Here is a 19,965-nt window from a genome sequence, read left to right on the forward strand (position 1 = left end):
ACTGGCTATAGGCTTCTCCAGAAATTTAAGATCGCTCAGTTCCTGACAATATGTTAATGCTATCAGATTTCAAAAGTCATGTGATATTAGGTAATCTGGATTTAATCTGGCCTGTTTATTCTTTTCCCACAGATGGCTGGAAGAATTATTTGTCCCAGCTGAGCAGTTTTCGTCTTCATGTATGGTGGGAAGCAGGAATTAGACTATTCTTGGAATCCAGTCAGCATTGCTAGTATGTTCATTTGGCTTATTTCGTTACATGGGTTAATAAACTCTAGGTTTATATCACTGCAGAGGCAAGAGACTTAATAACATATACTGCTGAGCTACATTTGACTTCATTTGACTTCTCAAATAGCCTGACTTCTCTTGATACAAGAAACAAAGACCTGACACTTTGATCTCCTCATTCAGACTGTTTAGCTCCTAAGTGGTACAGATTTATAGAGAAGATCTACATAAGGTTTGCTGTGCACCTGATAAATTGGCACCCGTCTTCCGGAAAAATATTTATAAAATATGTACATAGGTTTTAGACACCAGATAAGGTTACAGTCATCTTTCAGAAATACATCTCCTGCATGTCAGAAGTGTTTTGAACTAGTGGAAGAGGGTATATAGCCTAAGCTTGTTTCCCACCTTTCCTGTAACTAGTCTAGTCCAGATACAGATTTGCTGTATCCATGACTGTTTCTAAGCTTCTGAGCCCCTCCCCCAAGCCTTTCTGTGTGGAGGAACGCCTTCTAGCTTATCAGTGGGAGTGGTAAGCACTAGGTACCCTATCTACCACAAGAGGAGTGGTTTCTGGCCCAGAAATTGTAGTTTATTGGCCATTTGAGCAGTTTTTCCATCCCTTTCAACTTTCTGGTTTAAATACCCACATTTGTGCTGGTTTGCGCTTGTTTAAGCTCCACTCAGCGGCACCGAGCTAAGGTAAACTATTACTGGTGCCACAAGGTCTGCTCTTCAGTTTTTCCTTTAGATCTTGCTAGTTCTTTCTCTCTTGCACTTCAAATAGCCTAATCACTTTGCACTTCAACAGGTTTTTGTAGCAATTATTATAGCACACCTAAGTGCCATCAGCACTAGTCATTCTTCTTGGAAATAGCTCAAGTACTTAGTATGTATGACCACCCCTCCTGGCTTCATTAAAGGGCAGTTCCCTGTGCTTTCTCCTATTAACCTGGTGCACTTAGGCATTCTGTGTCAGTGTAGCCACTGCCTCATGTACACAGGCAACCCTCTCGTCTTACCTCCCAACACTCAGACTTGTGAGAGATGCACCTTTATCACCAAGCTGGAAGCTATGCACTCTCCAGCCAAGACTAGGTGACGATATTGTACTTGACGACCTCACCAGATGTGCAGTAGCAAGCCCCACCCAAAACCCACACCCGTGATATGTCATTCATGAATATGCATTCCCTCCGAATGTACAACAAAATGTAAAAAGAAAACAATACTTTCACAAGGGGAGTCCTTACAAGTACAATATCGCCAAAAATTATTACATCTGTGCTTATTCTGAATAAGTTATACCCAGATTTTATTGGTGAGAGGAAGTTGGCGTGGGTTTCTTAAGATTAAGCATTTCAGTGGAAATACAGAATAAAGGTATATGTACTTTGCTGGGGAGAGGGCAGGGGCAAAACGTAATACAGTTAAAGATTATACTGGAAGTGCGCTTTTAATAAATATGGCTAAAATCAGAAAGAAATGAACATTTCCATGCTAATAAAACTGCTATGTTGGTCTACGATACAAAAACCAAAACCAGGTTTGACGCTTGCTATCAAAAAATGCTAAACACAAGGCCATGCTGCTCTTAGTACCCCTAATTTCGGCTGCAGTCTGTGCAATTTTGCGCCTATTCTTAAACAAAGCTAGAAGGTCAGGAATCCACGAACTGTCACCCTGTTGCAACGGGTCGAGGAATATTTTGTGGGCGAAGCAGGCCGTAACAGCCAGCTTGGCTACGACGTTCTATTCGGGTGTTCAAACTCGAGTTTCATTAATATTTTAATGAACAGTTTTGTACCAGTTATGTGTCATCGCTACTTACAATCTACTTGGAAAAGTAGATAATATTTTGAAACAAAACTGAAACACTCGATAGCTTATTAACTAGTGGCTGTCAATTGTCACAGGCCAGTTTTTTGTAATTTACAGACTATTGCACAGCCTGGGTCCACCGCATCTGTCACTCAATTCACGACACACCCACTTCTGTGCAAAACAAAGCGGTGAGGCCCTCAAGTACAATATCACCGACTAGGTGGTCGAGAGGAGAAGGTCAACACCTGCACCACACCACACCACATGGAACACATAGTCTTCCAGATCACCCACTATCACAGCTCTCACATAAAAACCCAAACCACACACCCACCTTCATGGAGACTCTCAATAGAAATTTACCCAAACAGCACAGACCTCCTAGACAGAAACGCACTTGACCACCACAACACAGCACAAACCACAGGACACATAGCTCACCTCCACAGTGTGCCCCTCAACCTAAGCCCCTAAGGCTAAACAAACACCTTGCCCAATACACTAATCATAGGTGATTCAATAGTGAGGCACACAGATGTCCCACTCACTAGGTTGAATAAGGAGATGGTAACAGTCAGCTGTCTATTAGGTGGGCCAGAATCCGACACATAACAAACGCAATCAGGTCAGTCAACAACAAGTACAAGTATGACTCTGTCATTGTCCATGTGTGTGTGAATAACCTCAGACGCACCTCCCTAGACTACATGAAAAGAGACATGGCGGAGCTCTCGGATTATGTGGCCTAGGCAGGTATGACACTAGCCCTGAGCAGTATCCTACCATCACCCAAAATAATACCGCAGTACAAACAAAAAATGATTGACTTCAACAATTGGCTAAGTTTCTGGTGTCATTCTAAGGGGATCCAGTATCTGTCTGCTTGGGATGACATGATTGACAGACCTCAATGCTTTGCCAGAGATGGCCTGTATCTGTCACCCCTGGGTTTTTGGGTACTGGCTAAGGCTCTTGCCACTCCTACAGCACCTTTTTTAGGTGGTGTTCCAAAGACCAAATTACCACCGTAACAGCTATAAATAAATGCAGTCTGAGGGTCATGTTGCTCAGTGCTAGAAATCTAAATCTCAAGATGCACTTACTCAAAGCACTCCTCAAAATGGAGAACATCGCCATTTGTGCTGTAATGGAGACCTGTTTAAAGTGTCAGAAAGCACCCCTGCACTACTGGGCTATAACTCGTTTCACACCTTTCAGCCGCAAAACATGGACTGAAGCTCCAAAGGTGATGGTGTCTCCATATTCATAAAGGATATGCACATCTCCTGACTAGTAGCCCAGCATAACGCATCTGAGATACTTCAGGTACATCTAACATTGGGTAGGACGGCAATCCAGGTCATAGCCTGCTATAGATCCCCAACCATGTCCCTTGACTCTCACTCCATGTTCCTAAGCACCCTGGAATCTATCAAGATCCAACCCAACACTCTCATACTAGGAGACTTCAACTACCCCTCCATCAACTGGGAAAACTACTCAAGCACCAATACACTGGCCCAACGCTTCCTGGACTTCATCAGTTCCAATGCCTTGGACCAACTCATTCTGACCACCACTAGGGGAAGCAGCATCCTTGACCTGGTTATTACTAACATGGGCGATTGTTGCTCTACACCAATAGTCAATCCCTCCCGGTCAGATCCAACCGTAAACTAATCACCAAGGAATTCCACATCTCACCCACAGCCCCCACAAAAGGAACCACCTTGAAAAACTTCTCCAAATCTGATTTTGGACTCCTAAAAACAGAGGAAGCTAATTTCACGGCACCCATGCCAATGGAAAATAGCTGCATGACAGCCGAATCATACACCAATTCACTGTACGAACGTGTATATAAATGCATGGAACTAGCCATACTCAACAGAACCAACATGCTCTCCTCCAAAAAAAGGAAGCCAATCTGGTGGTCTCCAGCCATTAATAAACTCTACAACAGAAGGAAGTAACTGTTGCAGAAAAAGGTGAAGTCCCTTATTAGCCTCAACAAAAATTTGAAATCCCTCATCAAATCCTCTAAAGCCAGCTATGAAGGCAGAATCGCAGCAGACACTAAAACAATTACAAAACCTTCTATAGTTATATCAAGAACCTCCATGGCAATACCCAGATTTGCTCTGAGTTACTGCACAATGGTACCTCCTATACTGAGCCAACAGATATTGCTACCATACTGGCCGACAGATTCAGTGCCAGCTTTACCCCTCTCTCCCCCCTAAAGGACCAATCACAATACTGGAAGAATGCCAGGCACCCAGCATTACTGCAGCACAGATTAAAGCTGCATTGCCAAGGCCAAGAATACAGCTTCCATGGGACCTGATAATATTCCTGGCTGTGTTCTACATGAACTACAAAGCAAACTTGCACCACATCTGTGTGCCCTGTTCAGTCACAGCCTCACCTCAGGCTTTGTCCCTATGGAATGGCACACTGCTGTAGTCATCCCTCTCCATAAAGGGGGAGTGACTACAGACCCTGGGAATTATCACCCATTTACCCTGATGAGTCTGATATGTAAAGCTATGGAGCGCATCATCATGGACCTGATTAACAAAGACATAGGAAATCTCCAAACTCTGGACCCCAAACAGTTTGGCTTTGTGAAAGGGAGATCATGCCTGCTTTACCAGGTTGACTTCTTTGAGTCAGTCACCAGGGCTGTAGATGAAGGTAAGGCAGTGCATACCGCCTACCTTGATCTGGCCAAGGCATTTGATATCACTTCTCACTCAGGAATTATTGGTAAACTCACCAAACTAGACATCAGCCCCTACATCACTAGGTGGGTTGCAAATTGGCTCACAGATAAAACACACAGTGTGAAAGTAGCGTACTCCAAGTCAGACTGCCGACCAGTCACGAGTGGAGTCCCACAGGGATTGGTCCTGGGTCCTCTCCTGTTTGGCATCTACTTCTCAGAAGTCTAGGCCAAAACAAAGGGACTCTGGCTGACCAAGTTCACAATGACTGCAAGCTGGGAGCCATTATTAACTCCCCAAATGATATAGATATCCTACAGAAAAGCCTCACTGACACCAATGGCTGGTGTTGAAACCATGACCTTAAGCTTAACGCCAAAAAAATGTATCGTCATCCCCTTTGGTAAAAACTCAGTTTCCACTAATTACCACATCAATGGCATTATAAGAGATCTGGGGACGCAGGTTGACCGCAACCTCTCCTTCGACCACCACATTGCCACTGTGGTCAGAAAGTCCTTCTATGTGGCACATCTCATTACCAAGGGTTTTGCATCCAGGAAGAAAGAGGTCATTGTCTCTTTCTACTCTTCCCTCATTAGACCAATCAATGAGTATAATGCCCCATTTGGCATGTACCTCACTAGACACCTGCAGCAGCTGGAGAGGCCACAGAAGTACCTCATGAAGAGGATTCTAGGCATTAAACACATGTCCTACATGGACACACTCAAAAGACTCCAGCTATTCTCTGCCTCATATCGCCTACTTATAGGCAATCTCTGCTTGACTTACAAAGCCATGTCTGACCCAGCTTTGTTCGTAATGCTACATCTAAAGAAATCCCAATCTCTCCGCACCACACTCTCCAGACACCTCAACCTCATTACCCCAATCAACAGAACATGCTGGAAGGACAGGTTCCTCACCCAGAGACTGCCCATGCTCTGGAATAGACTTTCCATACATGTCAATCAGAGCACCTCACTGTCCCTCTTCGAGAGAAATCTTGATAAGTGGATGGGTAATAGAAAGTTTACCCAGGGGATCACTCCAGTGGCTCTACTTGATAGAGGCACTGGGAACTAATGTTGGGCGGCACAATGTCAAGGCATTTCTATGGGCTAGGCTTGTAAAGGCTCCAAGGCCATTAGCCTAGTACACACCTGTGAACATGTTTTGTTGTTTAACTACTAGGCGCAGCTTGGGAAAGAATGTGCAGAAATGTGGTTTCTTTAGACCTAGACTTAATACATTTTTGTTGTACAGACTTGGTTATCTGAGCTGCATTGGAAGGTAGTAATCATGGAAGCTTTGAAGGTTGTAAGGTAAATATGGAAGACCTCTTGAAGTCTCATTTACAGCTGAGTACTTACCCACTGTAGATGACTACTTCTATCAAGCAGAGCTGTCTGTGTGTCAAAGAAGGGCAATTATCCATTTCAGATACTCAAATGGAGTTGCTGCGTAGCTTTGTCTAATACAACAGCCACAGAGAAATCTAGAAGTTAGTCTCTCATAAATATATTATGTACCCTTTGGGCTGCTCACCCTCATACCTTTAAGAGTCACTTATACGGCAGCTTATTTAGATTATCCGTGGAATGAATGAGCGCAACCCACTTAATTCTAAACTGTAAACATTTTATTTGACCTGACTAGCATAAGCACTAACTTAGTAGCTACCAGAATAGGTGATCTAATATTAAAAGTTCATGATCTGATATGGTTTAACTGTTTCCACATGTTGATTCCTTAATTTTTTTAGTTTTAGGTATAATTTCTAAGTTTGATTCATTGAGGCTTGAGCCTCGTTCTGTATTTTATAACTTGTTCATGCGTAAGTATTAATGTTGCATACTTGTGATATATGTATTTTGTACTATGACTAACTGTAACATTCTTTATTAGAAGTCTCACTGTATTCATTTTGGATGTGAAGTTACTGAGGCTGAAATCTCAGAATACTGACTGTTTTAAAGTAGTATATGGAGATAACAGAACTGTTTGATTACACACATCAAAACATATGATTTAAACTTTGATTAAAATGATACAAAAAGTATAACAACCTCAGAAACAATACCAAATGAATCATGTTAAGTTCCCTTCTTCTTCCTTTGTTATGCAACTTATACCATTTTACTGAGTTCTGCCTTTACCACAGTTTATTGAAAAATCACTGCCATATAGTGTACGTGTATTGTTCTTCTGTCTTTTCTAGTAATAGATATATGTCTTATCTTGCCTAATATAACTGACGTGATCAGATATATTTTTGTAAGTCATTCTGTATGCCTTCCACTTATCGGTGATACCTCAAATCTCTTCTGGTATTTTTTTTTTCTATCCATTCCATGCCATTTCATATCCTGTAAAATGTATTCCTAAAATCTCCGTCTCCTTTCCACTGAAATAGACTTGTTCTTGTCTTGTCTTGTAATACTCCAAAATCCTTTAAATCTCCTGTCTTTGATTATAACTCTGTTTCGTTCAACAGTTTCAGTAGATGTTCCATCATTTGACATACCCTTTCTTCTTCTTTTGTTATGCAATGCATATCATTGACATTATTAAAACATACCAGAAATTCAAATTTCAGTTCTCATTATTTTAAGTAGTATTGATTTGCTATTACTGCTGCATTCGTTACTTGATGGAATAATAATTGTCGGAGAGTGCAGCCCTGCTTCACTGTAATATTCAGATTTTTATCCTTAAGTGCCCATTTAAGCATGCAAAAACTAAAACATTATCATTTTCTGTTACAACCCCCACCCAAACATTCCACATCTGTACTCTTGAACTTTATATATAAGTCTTGTCAGAAGCTTTTGATATATCCACTGCAATCAACCACTTTTCCTTCTCTTTTTATACAACTTCTCAGTTATTTTTTTCTGAAGATTAATAACTGCTGTATATATTTGTTCATTTTTGTAATCCCATATATTTCTTGCTTTTCCAATTCCCGTGTAATTTTACTTATGTGCCCCTGCAAAACTGTTATTAATAATCTACATCTTGACCTTAAGTGACCTCCAGTTATTTATGCCAAACCTTGTTTACCATGACACATACATGTAATAACACTGAAATAACTAAATGTTCTCGTCTTTCTCTTTATCCATCATTCATGTATTGCTTCCCTCAAAATCCCAGCTGTTTTTCAACTGAGTTATAAAAACTGTTGATATGTCTATATTAGGAGCTCCCTCATCCTTAACTTTGTGTAACACACATTTAATTTATTATCTTGTTATACCTGCTTCATTTCCTTTAAAATTCAATTAGTTATTTTAGTCTATTTTACTCATTCTCCATTGGCCTTTTTTTCACATTCTTGCTTTCATATAACTAACTTAGAAACTCTTACACTCTTTAATTCAGAGTATTCGAACCTTCTCAGACAGTATGGGGACAGTGCCTGATAGTGTACTACCTACAGAGCCTGTAGTTCTGTGAGAACTTTTAATACTCATGTGGAGAGTAATGAAGATACCAAGAGCGGGGGACTGATCTGAATTAAAATGAATTCTAAGGGGATTTCTTTAGTAGTTGAGAACTCTCCATAACAAATTGCATATCTAAATGCAACACAGCTCCTAAATGAAGTTTGTACAAAAGTATGTAGGTATGTTCATTATTTTCCACATGAGCATTAAACGTTTTCACAGAACTGTGGGTTCTATAGGTGGTACTCTATCAAGCACTGTCCACATACTCTTTAAGAAGGATGAATACTCTGAATCAATATTGATAGTTGGTACATACACAGAATTAAAAAAATCTATTTTTTTACAACTTGCCACTGACTTAATCCTCAAACTCAAACTGTACAGCATCCATCAGTATTAGTACATCTGCCGGAAGCTTCTCCTGAGGGGAAGCTCCAGAGGACAAAAGCAATGCCTGTCAAGAAACTAGGTAGCCGAACCAGTACTGTACAGACAGTAAAACTGGATTGATCTGTCTGATATGTTCACACCTCTTACCCAATTGCTGGCACCATCTCCAGCTGCGAGGTGGTATTCCATGTCCCAAGAAGTAGTTTACTTTACTAGTATCTAGTCATTGTAGTCTGTCATATTGCTTCTACCTACTTGACTGGCATTTCACTTCACCTTCAAATTGCACTTTGTGAGTGGTAAGCACAGCCTACGCAGCAACTTAATCACCTTAGTATACAGAAATTATATTAGCAGTTAATGTTAAGTATAATTCAAACCTCTTTAGTATCTGTATATTTTATGAAGCTGAAAGCATTTGCCATATTCATATATGTAGCACTGACTGAAACAGCTTCATCTAATGCATGATATGTCTAAGCTATTCTTTAAGTAGAGTTCATGGTATGATCATTTTGGGGCCTAGGAATATGCTCCAGGCTAATGCAATCTATTCTCTCTCACACTTTGGAAATGTGCTTACCATCGATTGCCATCTTGTGTGTTACTAGATCTACTGATTTGCCTTGCTTGTATACATGGTGTCAGTTTACTTTTTTCCAGCTTGAGCCATATACTATAGTGGAGCAATAGGTAACTCTAGATAAAGGTGAAGAAATGCAGAATGTGATATATTTTAAATTTGATTGCTGAATGACCCATACATTAAACATGACTATCATAATTTGAGTCTAACAACTACTCATTATTGATATCTTGATGGTTAGGAAAGTATAATCAGAGTGATAAGTCATTGTTAGTTAAAGCTGCTTGTGCTAGTATCTTAGGAAAATTTTTTTAAAAGTACTATAATTTTATTTTATACATTCCGGTCATTTGCGGTTCCTAGTTGGAATTTCTATGTTGGCTGTTGTCTCTGTTATGTTCAATGTAGCTTAAACATCTGATTATTTTAACTAGAATTAATCATATCTCATTTAATTGACGTGATTAATTGCTTCTAAAACATCTAATCCTGCAGAAATTCACATTCTCTAGCAATGACACCAAACAAATTGCCAAGCATGCATAAACAATATTTTGTGAGGGAGCAGTGATCTCCCTGTACGCAGTGATTGGTGGGGGGTCTTCCTATACACCTAAGATCTATATATAACAATTCTAAAGATGTCCAAACTCGGAGAAGTCTGAAAAGGTATAAAACCCAGAAAACTCCCATGTTTCCTCTTTGAGTCTAGTGAAACCGAAGCACAGTGCATATGACAAAGCCAGCGCCAACATATTGAATTCAATCTTTCTGCTGTAATGTTTTGTGACAAGATCTAAACCTACACAATTAACTGTAGCGTTAGCCATCTGAATGCGTATGTTTTCCATTGTTCTGATTCATACTGTTCAATAAGCTTATTCACTTGTAATGAGAAGGGAATATAATGCTTTATAAAGCTCGATAAAGCTTGCTGTAGCATTAGCATCTGTTACTCACATAAATTACTCCAATAATGTAAATGTCAGGCAATACTTTTGTGGCATGCTAAATGGTATGTTCTTATTAGTTCTGCCTTGTAGGTTTTGCTTCAGTGCTTACTTTCATCAGGAGCATATGGACTACATCAGTATTTCATTACGCTCTAGGAAGGGTTTCAGTTTATTCTCATTAAGTGAACTCTGTGTGTGTTATTAAAGCTCACTGTACTAGCAGGCTTAATTAGCCATGCAAATTTATTTTGTTTTTTAATATTCCAGGAAAGAAACCAATAATTCAGTTTTTGAAAGGAGATTTGCGTGGCATTACAATAACTTAATTGTTAGGTGCCTTGATATTATTTTAACAAATACTGCAGTATGCAAAGCTGCTTATATATTCTCTCTCTCTTTTTTTTTTGTTGTGTAAATACTGCATTTTTTAGGTACTATAAAACATTAAAATAATATATTTTTTTCATATGATATGGGTAGGATTGAAAAGTGAGTTTGCTGTTTACTGTTAGTGGTATAGTATGGACTGCAGTGTAAATACTCTATTTTCTTGCAATATTGGATTAAGCTTCATCCCTGTGAGAATATTTTGTGCATCCTACCACCCTTCTCAGGCACTTCATTTCCATCACCTCTAGCTTCTTTATCTGCTCTGCCTTTACTGCCCAGGTTTCTGTACCATACAGTAGTACTGGTCCCACCACTGTCTTGCACACCTTAGTTTTCAGCTTCTTTAGCATTCTTCTGTCATAGACTGCACCTGAGGCTCTATGACAGTAGGCTGTAGCCCCTCTGATTCTAGCTTTGACTTCTTCATTCAGACATCCCTTCTCCTCAACCTACTGTCCCAGATACTTGAAGCTATTTACCTGTTCCACTATTTTTCCATCTGTTTCAATTCTCATCTTCTTCTGATTTTCCCATTTCCTGCCACTGCAACTGTCTTATCTGTACTCAGTTTCATCCCATATGCCTTCAATTTTACATTCCATTCCCTTATCCTTTGCTGAAGTTCTTGATCAGAGCCTGCCTGTAATGCCACATCGTCTACACACAGTAACTTTGTTGATCTGTCCCCTCCAACTTGTTTGCTAATGTAGTCCATCACTAGTATGAAAAGAAGTGAGCTCAGAGCTGAACCCTGATGTACACCCACTCCCACTGGGAACCCCTCTGTGAGGCCGAACACTCTTCATACTTGAGTCATTGAGTCCTTGTACATAGCCTGCACTAACTCTACCAATGTTTCTGGGACTTTGAACTACTGCAGTACTGCCCAGATCAGCTATTTTGGGACCTTGACATATGTTTTCTCCAAGTCTAGGAATGCCCATTTGGACGCTTTCCTCATCTCCAGCTTCTTCTCAACTATCTGTCTCACTGCAAACATCAGGTCAGTTGTGTTGCATCCTGATCTGAATCTCAGCTGCTCATCTCTCATCTTACATTGTTCTATTCTGTGTATCCATTTATCAATCACCCTCTCCAGAACTTTCATGCAGTGTCACAGGAGTTTGATGCCTCTGTACTGCCCACAGTTGTGGATGTCCCCTTTGTTCTTGTACACTGGCATGAGTATGCTTATTCTCCAGTCATCTGGGATATGCCTTTCTCTCCACACTGCTATGAGTACCCTCAGAGGCCATTTCTCCCCATCTCACCCAGCATCTTCATCATATCTGCTGTGACCTCATCTGAGCCTGCTGCTTTCCCTGACATTCTTAGGGCTATTCTTGCTTCTTCTACTGTTGGCTCCTCTCCTTCTTTCATCATAGGCTGTTTCTGGGGCAGTACAGCTACTGTGGGGTTTTCTTCATTCAGCAGCTGCTGTAAGTATTCCTTCCATTTGCCTTTGATGTCCTGTGGACTGGTGAGCAGGTTGTGTCTGGCATCCCTTATGAAAGATGTCTGACTATCTTCTTTATCTTTCTGTCTTTGCCTTGCAACCTGATATAGTTTCTTTGTGCCATTTACTGAGTCACTTTCCAGAAGCTGGTAGAACATATCTGATGCCCTGTTCTTTGCTAGTGCAACTCCTTTCTTAGCTTCTTTGTTAGCCAACCCATATTCCTTCCTAGCCTGCTCAGTCTTTTCTATCTCCCATTTTTTCTTGGACCCCTTCTTTCTTTTGATCACTTCCTGGACTTCTGCATTCCACCACCAGCTTTCCTTATTTATTTATTTATGTATTTATTTGACATTTGTTGACTGGGTTGGTCCAGCTGGGCAGCAGCTCTTTTTCAGTGGAGACATAATACACAGATATGTAGAACAAGATTAAAAAAATTAACAATTAACAATAATACAAATTAGAGATAAGATGTGATTGCTAATAACTTCTAAAAATCAGTGATGTACAGCCTATTACAGTACAGAGTAAATGTTACATAATTAGAAAAAAATACATTGTATGTCTTCAATTAACCTGAAGAGTAGCAGTGGGAATATACAAGTTTTGTACATAATTTGAGTTAAAGTCTATATTAAAATGCAGGTACAAGGTAGAGAGAGTACAAGACGTAGGAGTTGTGCTGACAAATTAGATGGATGAGATAGGAAGTAGAGTGATACAGTTGGGGAGGGGGGAGGGAGACAGGTTGGCCAATGGCAATAGGGTCACTCTGGGGAATGATTACACTGACATAGCCTTATGTTGGTTAGGTGTTTTTTAATGCAATTCTGAACTGATGCTTGGGTTTAATATTTCGAATGACAAGTGGAAGCTTATTCCATTTTTCAGCTGGTGAATAGCTGTAAAGGTTTTTGCCAAAGTTGATCTTTGGCTTGTATATGGTAAGGAGATGTTGTTCTGAGCTCCCAAGTGTCCTGGGTGGGGAGTAGGGGTAGATAATAGAGGAAATGCTGGGACAAAAAGATGGTTGGTGCAGTATGGAGTGAATTATCTGAAGGTGAGAGAGGAGGAGGTTATGGGGAAGCTCTAACCTGTTAAGTTTCTTAAGTGCCAAGCAGTGGTGAGAATGGTATGGGAGTTCAGCAGCAAATTTGGCAACTTTGTTGTAGGTGGTTTCTAATTTAGTGAAAAGTGTGGTTTGTAGGTTGGTGAGTATTTGAGAGCCGTAAAGAAGAGTTGGTAGTAGATAGGTGTGGGACAAGGCTGTCTTGGCCTTACTAGACAAAACGTTTTTGTTCCTGTAGAGGAGTCCAAGTTTTTGGTGGGTTTTCTTAATGTTACTGAGAACATGTAGGTTGAATTTTAGTTGGTCATCAATAATGACTCTGAGCAGTTTGGTATGAGATTCTACTGTGATGGGTGTGCTATTTTGGGAGGAGATAGAGAAAGTAGATTTTAGGTGATGCATTGTTTTTGGGACAAAGAGCAAGATTTTGGTCGTATTTGGGTTTAAGATTAGCTGGTGTTGGTTTAGCCATTTTTCGATAGACAAAAAGGAGTTCTGAGTTGTAGTCTGTAGGTCGCAGTGGGTATCGGCTATGCTGATGACTGTGGAGTCATCAGCATACTGTACCAGCAAAGACTGAGGAGTGGTGGTAGATAATCGATTGGTAAAAATATTAAAGAGTAGTGGGCCCAGTATTGAGCCTTGGGGTACTCCAATGTTTATAGGGAGTTCAGGGGAGATAGCTGAAAGCCATTTTACAGACTGGAAGTGATTGCTGAGTTAGCTAGAGAAGTAAGAGATAATAGAGGTAGGTTAAGTTCAGAGAGTTTCTTTAAGAGGAGGGGGTGAGAGATGCTGTCAAAAGCTTTTGAGTGATCGAGAAAGAGGCAAGAGACTAGTTTGTTCTGGTCTCTGGCTTATTAGGTGGTGTTGATAAAGGAGATGAGGGCTGTAGAGGTACTGTGGCTAGGGCGGAAGCCATGTTGGGTCGGGCTGATTAGATTTTGTTGTATGAGGTATTGGAGGATTTGTTTGTGAACACATTTTTCCAGGATCTTTGAGAGGGGTGATAGAATTGCAATGGGTCTAAAGGTGGAAAATTCAGTGGACCTGCCACCCTTATGGAATGGTAGGGTGTAGAATCTTTTCCAGATTGCTGGGACTTTGGCCTCAGTGATGAATCGGTTAATGAGTATGGAGATGGGTAGGGCAATGGAGTTGGCTGCTTTCTGGAGAAAGAGTGGAGGGAGATCATTAGCGGAGGGGGAGCATGGCTTAAGTTTAAGAAGTAGGGATTTAATGTAGTTGGTGGATACGGTTTTCAGAAAAAAGGCAGAGGAGGTGTCAGATGTTTTGGGAGGGTTGGTGGGTGGGGTTGAATTGGTGTTGGAGGTTGGATGATTTGTTAATTTGCTAATGGAGTCTATAAAGTAGGAGTTAAAGTTAGTGGCAGTTTGGAGAGGAGTGTTTGTAGGACTAGGTTGGTGAGAGGAGGGGTTTCCTGGGTGAAGGATTTGGTTAATAATATGCCAACATTTCTTAGGTTTGTTTAGGTGTGTTTCAGGAGGGTTGGCTTAGTAGTTTTTCTTATCATTGGTGACAGCTTTCTTAGTAAGGTGGAGTAGGTGTCTATACTGTTGGAGATGAGAGGGGAGTTTGGTTTTAGTCCAGAGCTTCCAGGTTTTATCCCACTGTGCCATTAGGGTGCGGGTGGCATTTGTTAGCCAAGGGGATATGGTTGACTTTATTCTAATATTTCATATGGGGCTAGGGAGTTAAGTATGCTAAGGAATATTCTGTTAAATTCCATAACTGCCTCGTCAAGGTGTATGTGGTTAAGGAATGACAAGTTGATAGCAGAGAGCTGGTTGTTTAGTTTAATAGAGTCACACTTGTTTAGTTTGTGCCATGCTTTGATCTTATATGGTTTATACATGTGAGGAGAATAGCAGAGGACTTTAATTGGGCAGTGGTCACTAAGGGTATCTGGTAGGGTTTCAGGGAAATTATACTTATGGGGGTGTGTTACTAGGATCCAGTCAAGAAGAGATGAATGATTTGTGGATTTAGAGCTATAAGTAGGTGTGGATATTAGGTGGGTGAAACCATGTAGATTAACAGAGGTAGAGGGGGATTCGGTGGGAAGAGTTGACCAACTGATGTTGACATCTCCAAGGAGTATAGTTTTGTTGGGAAGGTCAGTGCAGAGTGAGGAAAGGATACTTTCCAGTACTGCAATGTTGTAGCCAGGTGGAATGTAGATAACAGCTGTATTAAGTGAGATGTGAGTATTCAGTTTACAGTTTTCAACATGAACTTCTGTGGGTGAGGCTGGGGTGGAGTGGATAGTTAGAGGGGTTAGGGTAAGGTGGTCAACATGATAGCAGTGCCACCTCCTTTTTTATGGGTTCTGTCTAGTCTTAAGATGTTGTAGCCAGGAGGGGATGATGTCTTTGTCTGGAATATGGGGTTTTATCCAAGTTTCACATCGGACTATGATGTCTGGGGAGTGTACAGATATCCATTAGTTGAATTCAGCAGATTTGTTTAGTTTGCTTTTCATGTTAATTAAATATAAAGATATGTGTTTTGGTGGGATATAGTAGTGAGGACCTTATTTCCATACCTGGCTTTGCCACATGTCTGTTCTGTAGTCCTAACACATGTTGTTTTGAGGTGCTGCCATTCTTCTTCGATTCCACCTATTTGTTCCTCTTCTTGGGGTGCTAGAGCCCTGAGCATTTCCTTGAACTGTTGTACTTTCTTTCCAGTCAACTTCCAGGTCTTCAGCCTGGTCTCTGTTGAACTTAGAGCCTTTTCTGACCACTGCTTGCAGCTGATTGTAGCAACCAGTGGTTTATGTTGTGGGCTGACTGTTTCACTGAGGATGTCTTTGCAATCATGGATTCCACCCCAGTGCCTTTGCCTTACTAGGAGGAAGACTACCTGAGTTGTATGTTGGCTACTCTTGACTGTGATCTTGTGACTGTCTCTCTTTCTGAACCATGTCTTGGCTACTATCAAGCCATATGCCAGACAGATGTTGAGAATGGCTTCTTCTTCTTTATTCCTGTTACCCCACGTATGTGGACTGAGGTACTCCTCATATCCTGTTCTGTGTGTCCCAATATGTGCATTCAAGTCACCCATTATCAACAGCAATTCATGTTGTCCTACTACATCTAGTAGGTACTGCAACTCCTGTCCGAATGCACTATTTTCTTCAGTATCACAACCCTGTTGTGGGGTGTAGGCTGAGATTGTGAATACTGCCTATCATTATACTGGAGTCTGATTGACATGAGTCTGTCATTAATTCTGATGATATCGTTCACTGCCTTCTGAAGCCTCTCTCTCAACACAATTCCCACACTATTTCTAGCCTGTCCCCTTCCTGAGTAGTAGACTTTGGATCCCAAGCCAAGTGGCTTTGCTGCACTGCCCTTCCATCATGTCTCTTGGATACATATGTCCAGCCTCCTCCATATCATCATGTCATCCACTTCCAAGCTTCATCCTGTCAGTGAACCTATATTAAGTGTAGCAATTCTCATATCATATTTGGCACATTGATTGATTTTACTTCCAGAATTCACTCAACAGAGCTATCCCAGGTAACCCAGGCTGGGCAACTAGACACCAGCTGGCCAGTAGCTTATTGACTCAAGGCTACTGGGCTTTATGGTGGGCACACACTGGCCAATATGGGCAAATATATCCCTCCCACCATTAGCATGGGTCCCTAGTGTAGGTTGGAGTAGGCTGAGTCCTCAACTCACTTATCACCAGTAACTACCCATGCCCATTTTGGTGACATTAGTCAACATGACGGAATCACCTAGAGCCATATTTTACACTGTCGGAGTGTATAGTCCTGTCATGGCACACAGTCTGTGACCTGTGTTCTCCTATCTTGAGGATACTGTACACCACAGTAGATGCCCAAAGCGGTTGGTCTCTGCACAACTCTTCTCCCTATAGGGCACCATGTGGAGTATGTGCTGCTGCCCACAGCTTCATTCATTGGTGAGTTTTGAAATAGAAAAACTCGGCATGTTTTTCAGATGTGGGAGGAACCCCCAGAGACACATGAAGAACATACAAACTCAAAACAGGCATTGGTCAGAGGTGAGGATCAAGCCTTGTACCTTGTGCATGGGAGGCAAATACCTTAACCATTATGCCAACTGGCCTCTCTAAAACCAAACTACTTTATGTTCTTGCAAATTCATATTCATTATTTCAGTAATGCTGCCCACCCACTTAGTTTCTGTTGCCTCTTTCTTTCCCCTCTTTCCCTGTATCAGTGTCTCCTTTAGAGAATCCTGGCTTTGCATTATATGGCCAAAGTACTTGAATTTTAGTTTTGGTATCCGGTCTTCCAGTAAACACTCTGGATTTATTTCCTTAAGTTCTGACGGATTTGATCTTGTTGTAGTTCATGAACAGTCAAAAGTTTTCTTCATCATCATCACTGTTCAAAAGCATCAATTTTACAGTGTACATCCTTACTTGTAGCCCAGCTGTAACTGACAAACCATATTGCTGGATAAACCATAGCTTTGGTCATATAGCTCTTTATGGTGACACAAATGATATCTTTAGGGAATCTATTCTACACACACACATGGAATATATATAGTTACTGAAATCCCCATTTTTCTGTATTGGCGGTAGGAGAACAGTTAAAAAGAAGTGTAGCTTCATCTGATCCTAGTTTCCTTGTAAATATACCATCACAAAAGGGCAAAAAAGGCTGGAGTGCAATTACTTTGAAGTAGTGAGATGGCATGGAAAAGCTATAGTAATTAAGGTTATTCTGAAATGACTTGTAACCCCATTGTCTGTGCATGTTGCAGCTGTGTGTTTCCTGTGGTTTGCTGAGTAGTGTTTACTGTTTGTTTCTAACAGATACAATTGTTTTTACATTAATGTGACCTGAAACAATATGGACAGATGTTCCAAAAGTCAGAAGAGGGATCAATGAGGCTCTTGCCATTTATGCCTTTGAGAAGAAGAGACTTTGGCTCAGGAGGTATTTAAGGTAAGGATTTGCCCCATACCTCAGTTTTCTTAGTGGAGCTTGTTTAACCAGAGCAGTCATAAATTAGCTAAGTTAAAGCAGTTCAAATATCATCTATGGAAACACAGATAAAAATAGAACTCCTTCCAATATTTCCTAAGTCTAAATTTGACAAATGGATGAGATTTTTGACAGAGCTATATTTTTTAAGGGTCAAACCAACACTAGTTTAGGATTATCTAGAACAAGTACATTTAACCCCCCTATCCATTCCTCGCTTAAAGTTTTTGAAGAATTAGTAGAAAAGGACATTAGGAACTGTGAACGGTTTAAGAGTAACAGTTATCCTGTTAATATCAGTGACAAAGAAATGAAACTGATAGATCTCTTGAAACAGGAAAAATGTAGAGTAATGAAACCGGACAAGGGAGGAGGGGTAGTTTTAATGTACACAGTGGATTATGATACCTATTTATACAATTTGTTGCAGGATTAAGACCAGTATGAATTACTATCAATAAATGAGATTAATATTGCACATTCGAAGATAGGTTATTATTTATATGACCATTTGCTACAAGGCACTATCAATGAACGTTTATACAACTATTTACATGTGGAAAAGCCAAAAATCCCAGTAATTTTTGGCATTCCCAAGACCCATAATGGTATAGATCCAATGAAATTCAGGCAGATAGTATCTGGGGCAGGAAGTATTACTGAACCCCTGGCGAAGTATGTGGATCACACTGTGAAAATTTTTTTATCTTCCATTACTTACATTAACAAGGATTCTTGGGATTTTCTGAAAGGAATTGACCAAAAGAAATTTGATTTGGATATTTTAATGGTTACCATAGACATTGTAAAACTTTTTCCAAGCATTCCACACTCGGCAGGGTTGGAATGGTTTGGTGAGGTATTAATATCCAAATCTGGTCTGGACAATAATATTATTAATTTAACCTTGGAATTTATGGAAATAATTCTGGAGAACAATTTTATATATTTTAATAGGGAGTTTTATGGCCAAAAGAAAGGTGTGGCGATGGGGGCCCCTTGTGCACCACTATATGCCAATTGTGTTTTACATTATTGGGAACAGAAATATGTTTTTGAGAGTCAATGGTCTGAGTTTATAGGATATTACACGAGATACCTTGATGACATTTGTCTTTTGTGGAAGGGTACAAGGGAAAATTTAGAAGAATTTTTGGTGTACATTAATAATAGCACAGAATTCTTGAGATTTACCTATAATATTGACCAGGACAAACTGAACTATTTGGACGTGACTCTATTCAAAGATTATGACAATCACTGTTTCCAATCAAAGCTTTTTAGGAAAAATACATTCTCTAACTCCTATTTACACTTTGAAAGTGGACACCCCTTCTACCAAAAGAAGGGTATAGTTAAGGGTCAGTTCATCAGGGCTTCGAGAATGTGTAGTACCCTCGAAAGTTTTTTAGAAGAGGTGGACATTATTGCATCACTATTTGTAGAAAAGGGATACCCCAGGACATTGATTGACAACATGATTCAGGAAGTTACAGAGAATAGGGACTTGAAGTATTTCCCTTTATTAGGAACTGGTCTATCCACCTCTGATAAAGAAACAAGGTTAGAACAAATTGATTTTAAGAACAACTTTATCCACACTTTTTCTACTAGTTCCCACAAGGTTGAACAGATTATTTTAAAACATTAGCCTATTTTAGCTTTACATGATGATGTGAAAAATTATGTTCCGACTTGCCCCCACTTTGTGAGGAAAAGGGATGTTAACTTAAAGGAACTATTTGAAAAGAATGGAGGGTCTAAACTAGGAACAGATAGGAAAAAAGTTGGTACATACAAATGCGGAGCTAGTAAACAATGTAGCCTTATGTTAAACCAGGACACAGTTTACATCC

The sequence above is a fragment of the Protopterus annectens genome, chromosome 17.part0, assembly GCF_019279795.1.
Source record: "Protopterus annectens isolate FY-2018-M chromosome 17.part0, PAN1.0, whole genome shotgun sequence".
NCBI classification, from domain to species: domain Eukaryota; kingdom Metazoa; phylum Chordata; order Ceratodontiformes; family Protopteridae; genus Protopterus; species Protopterus annectens.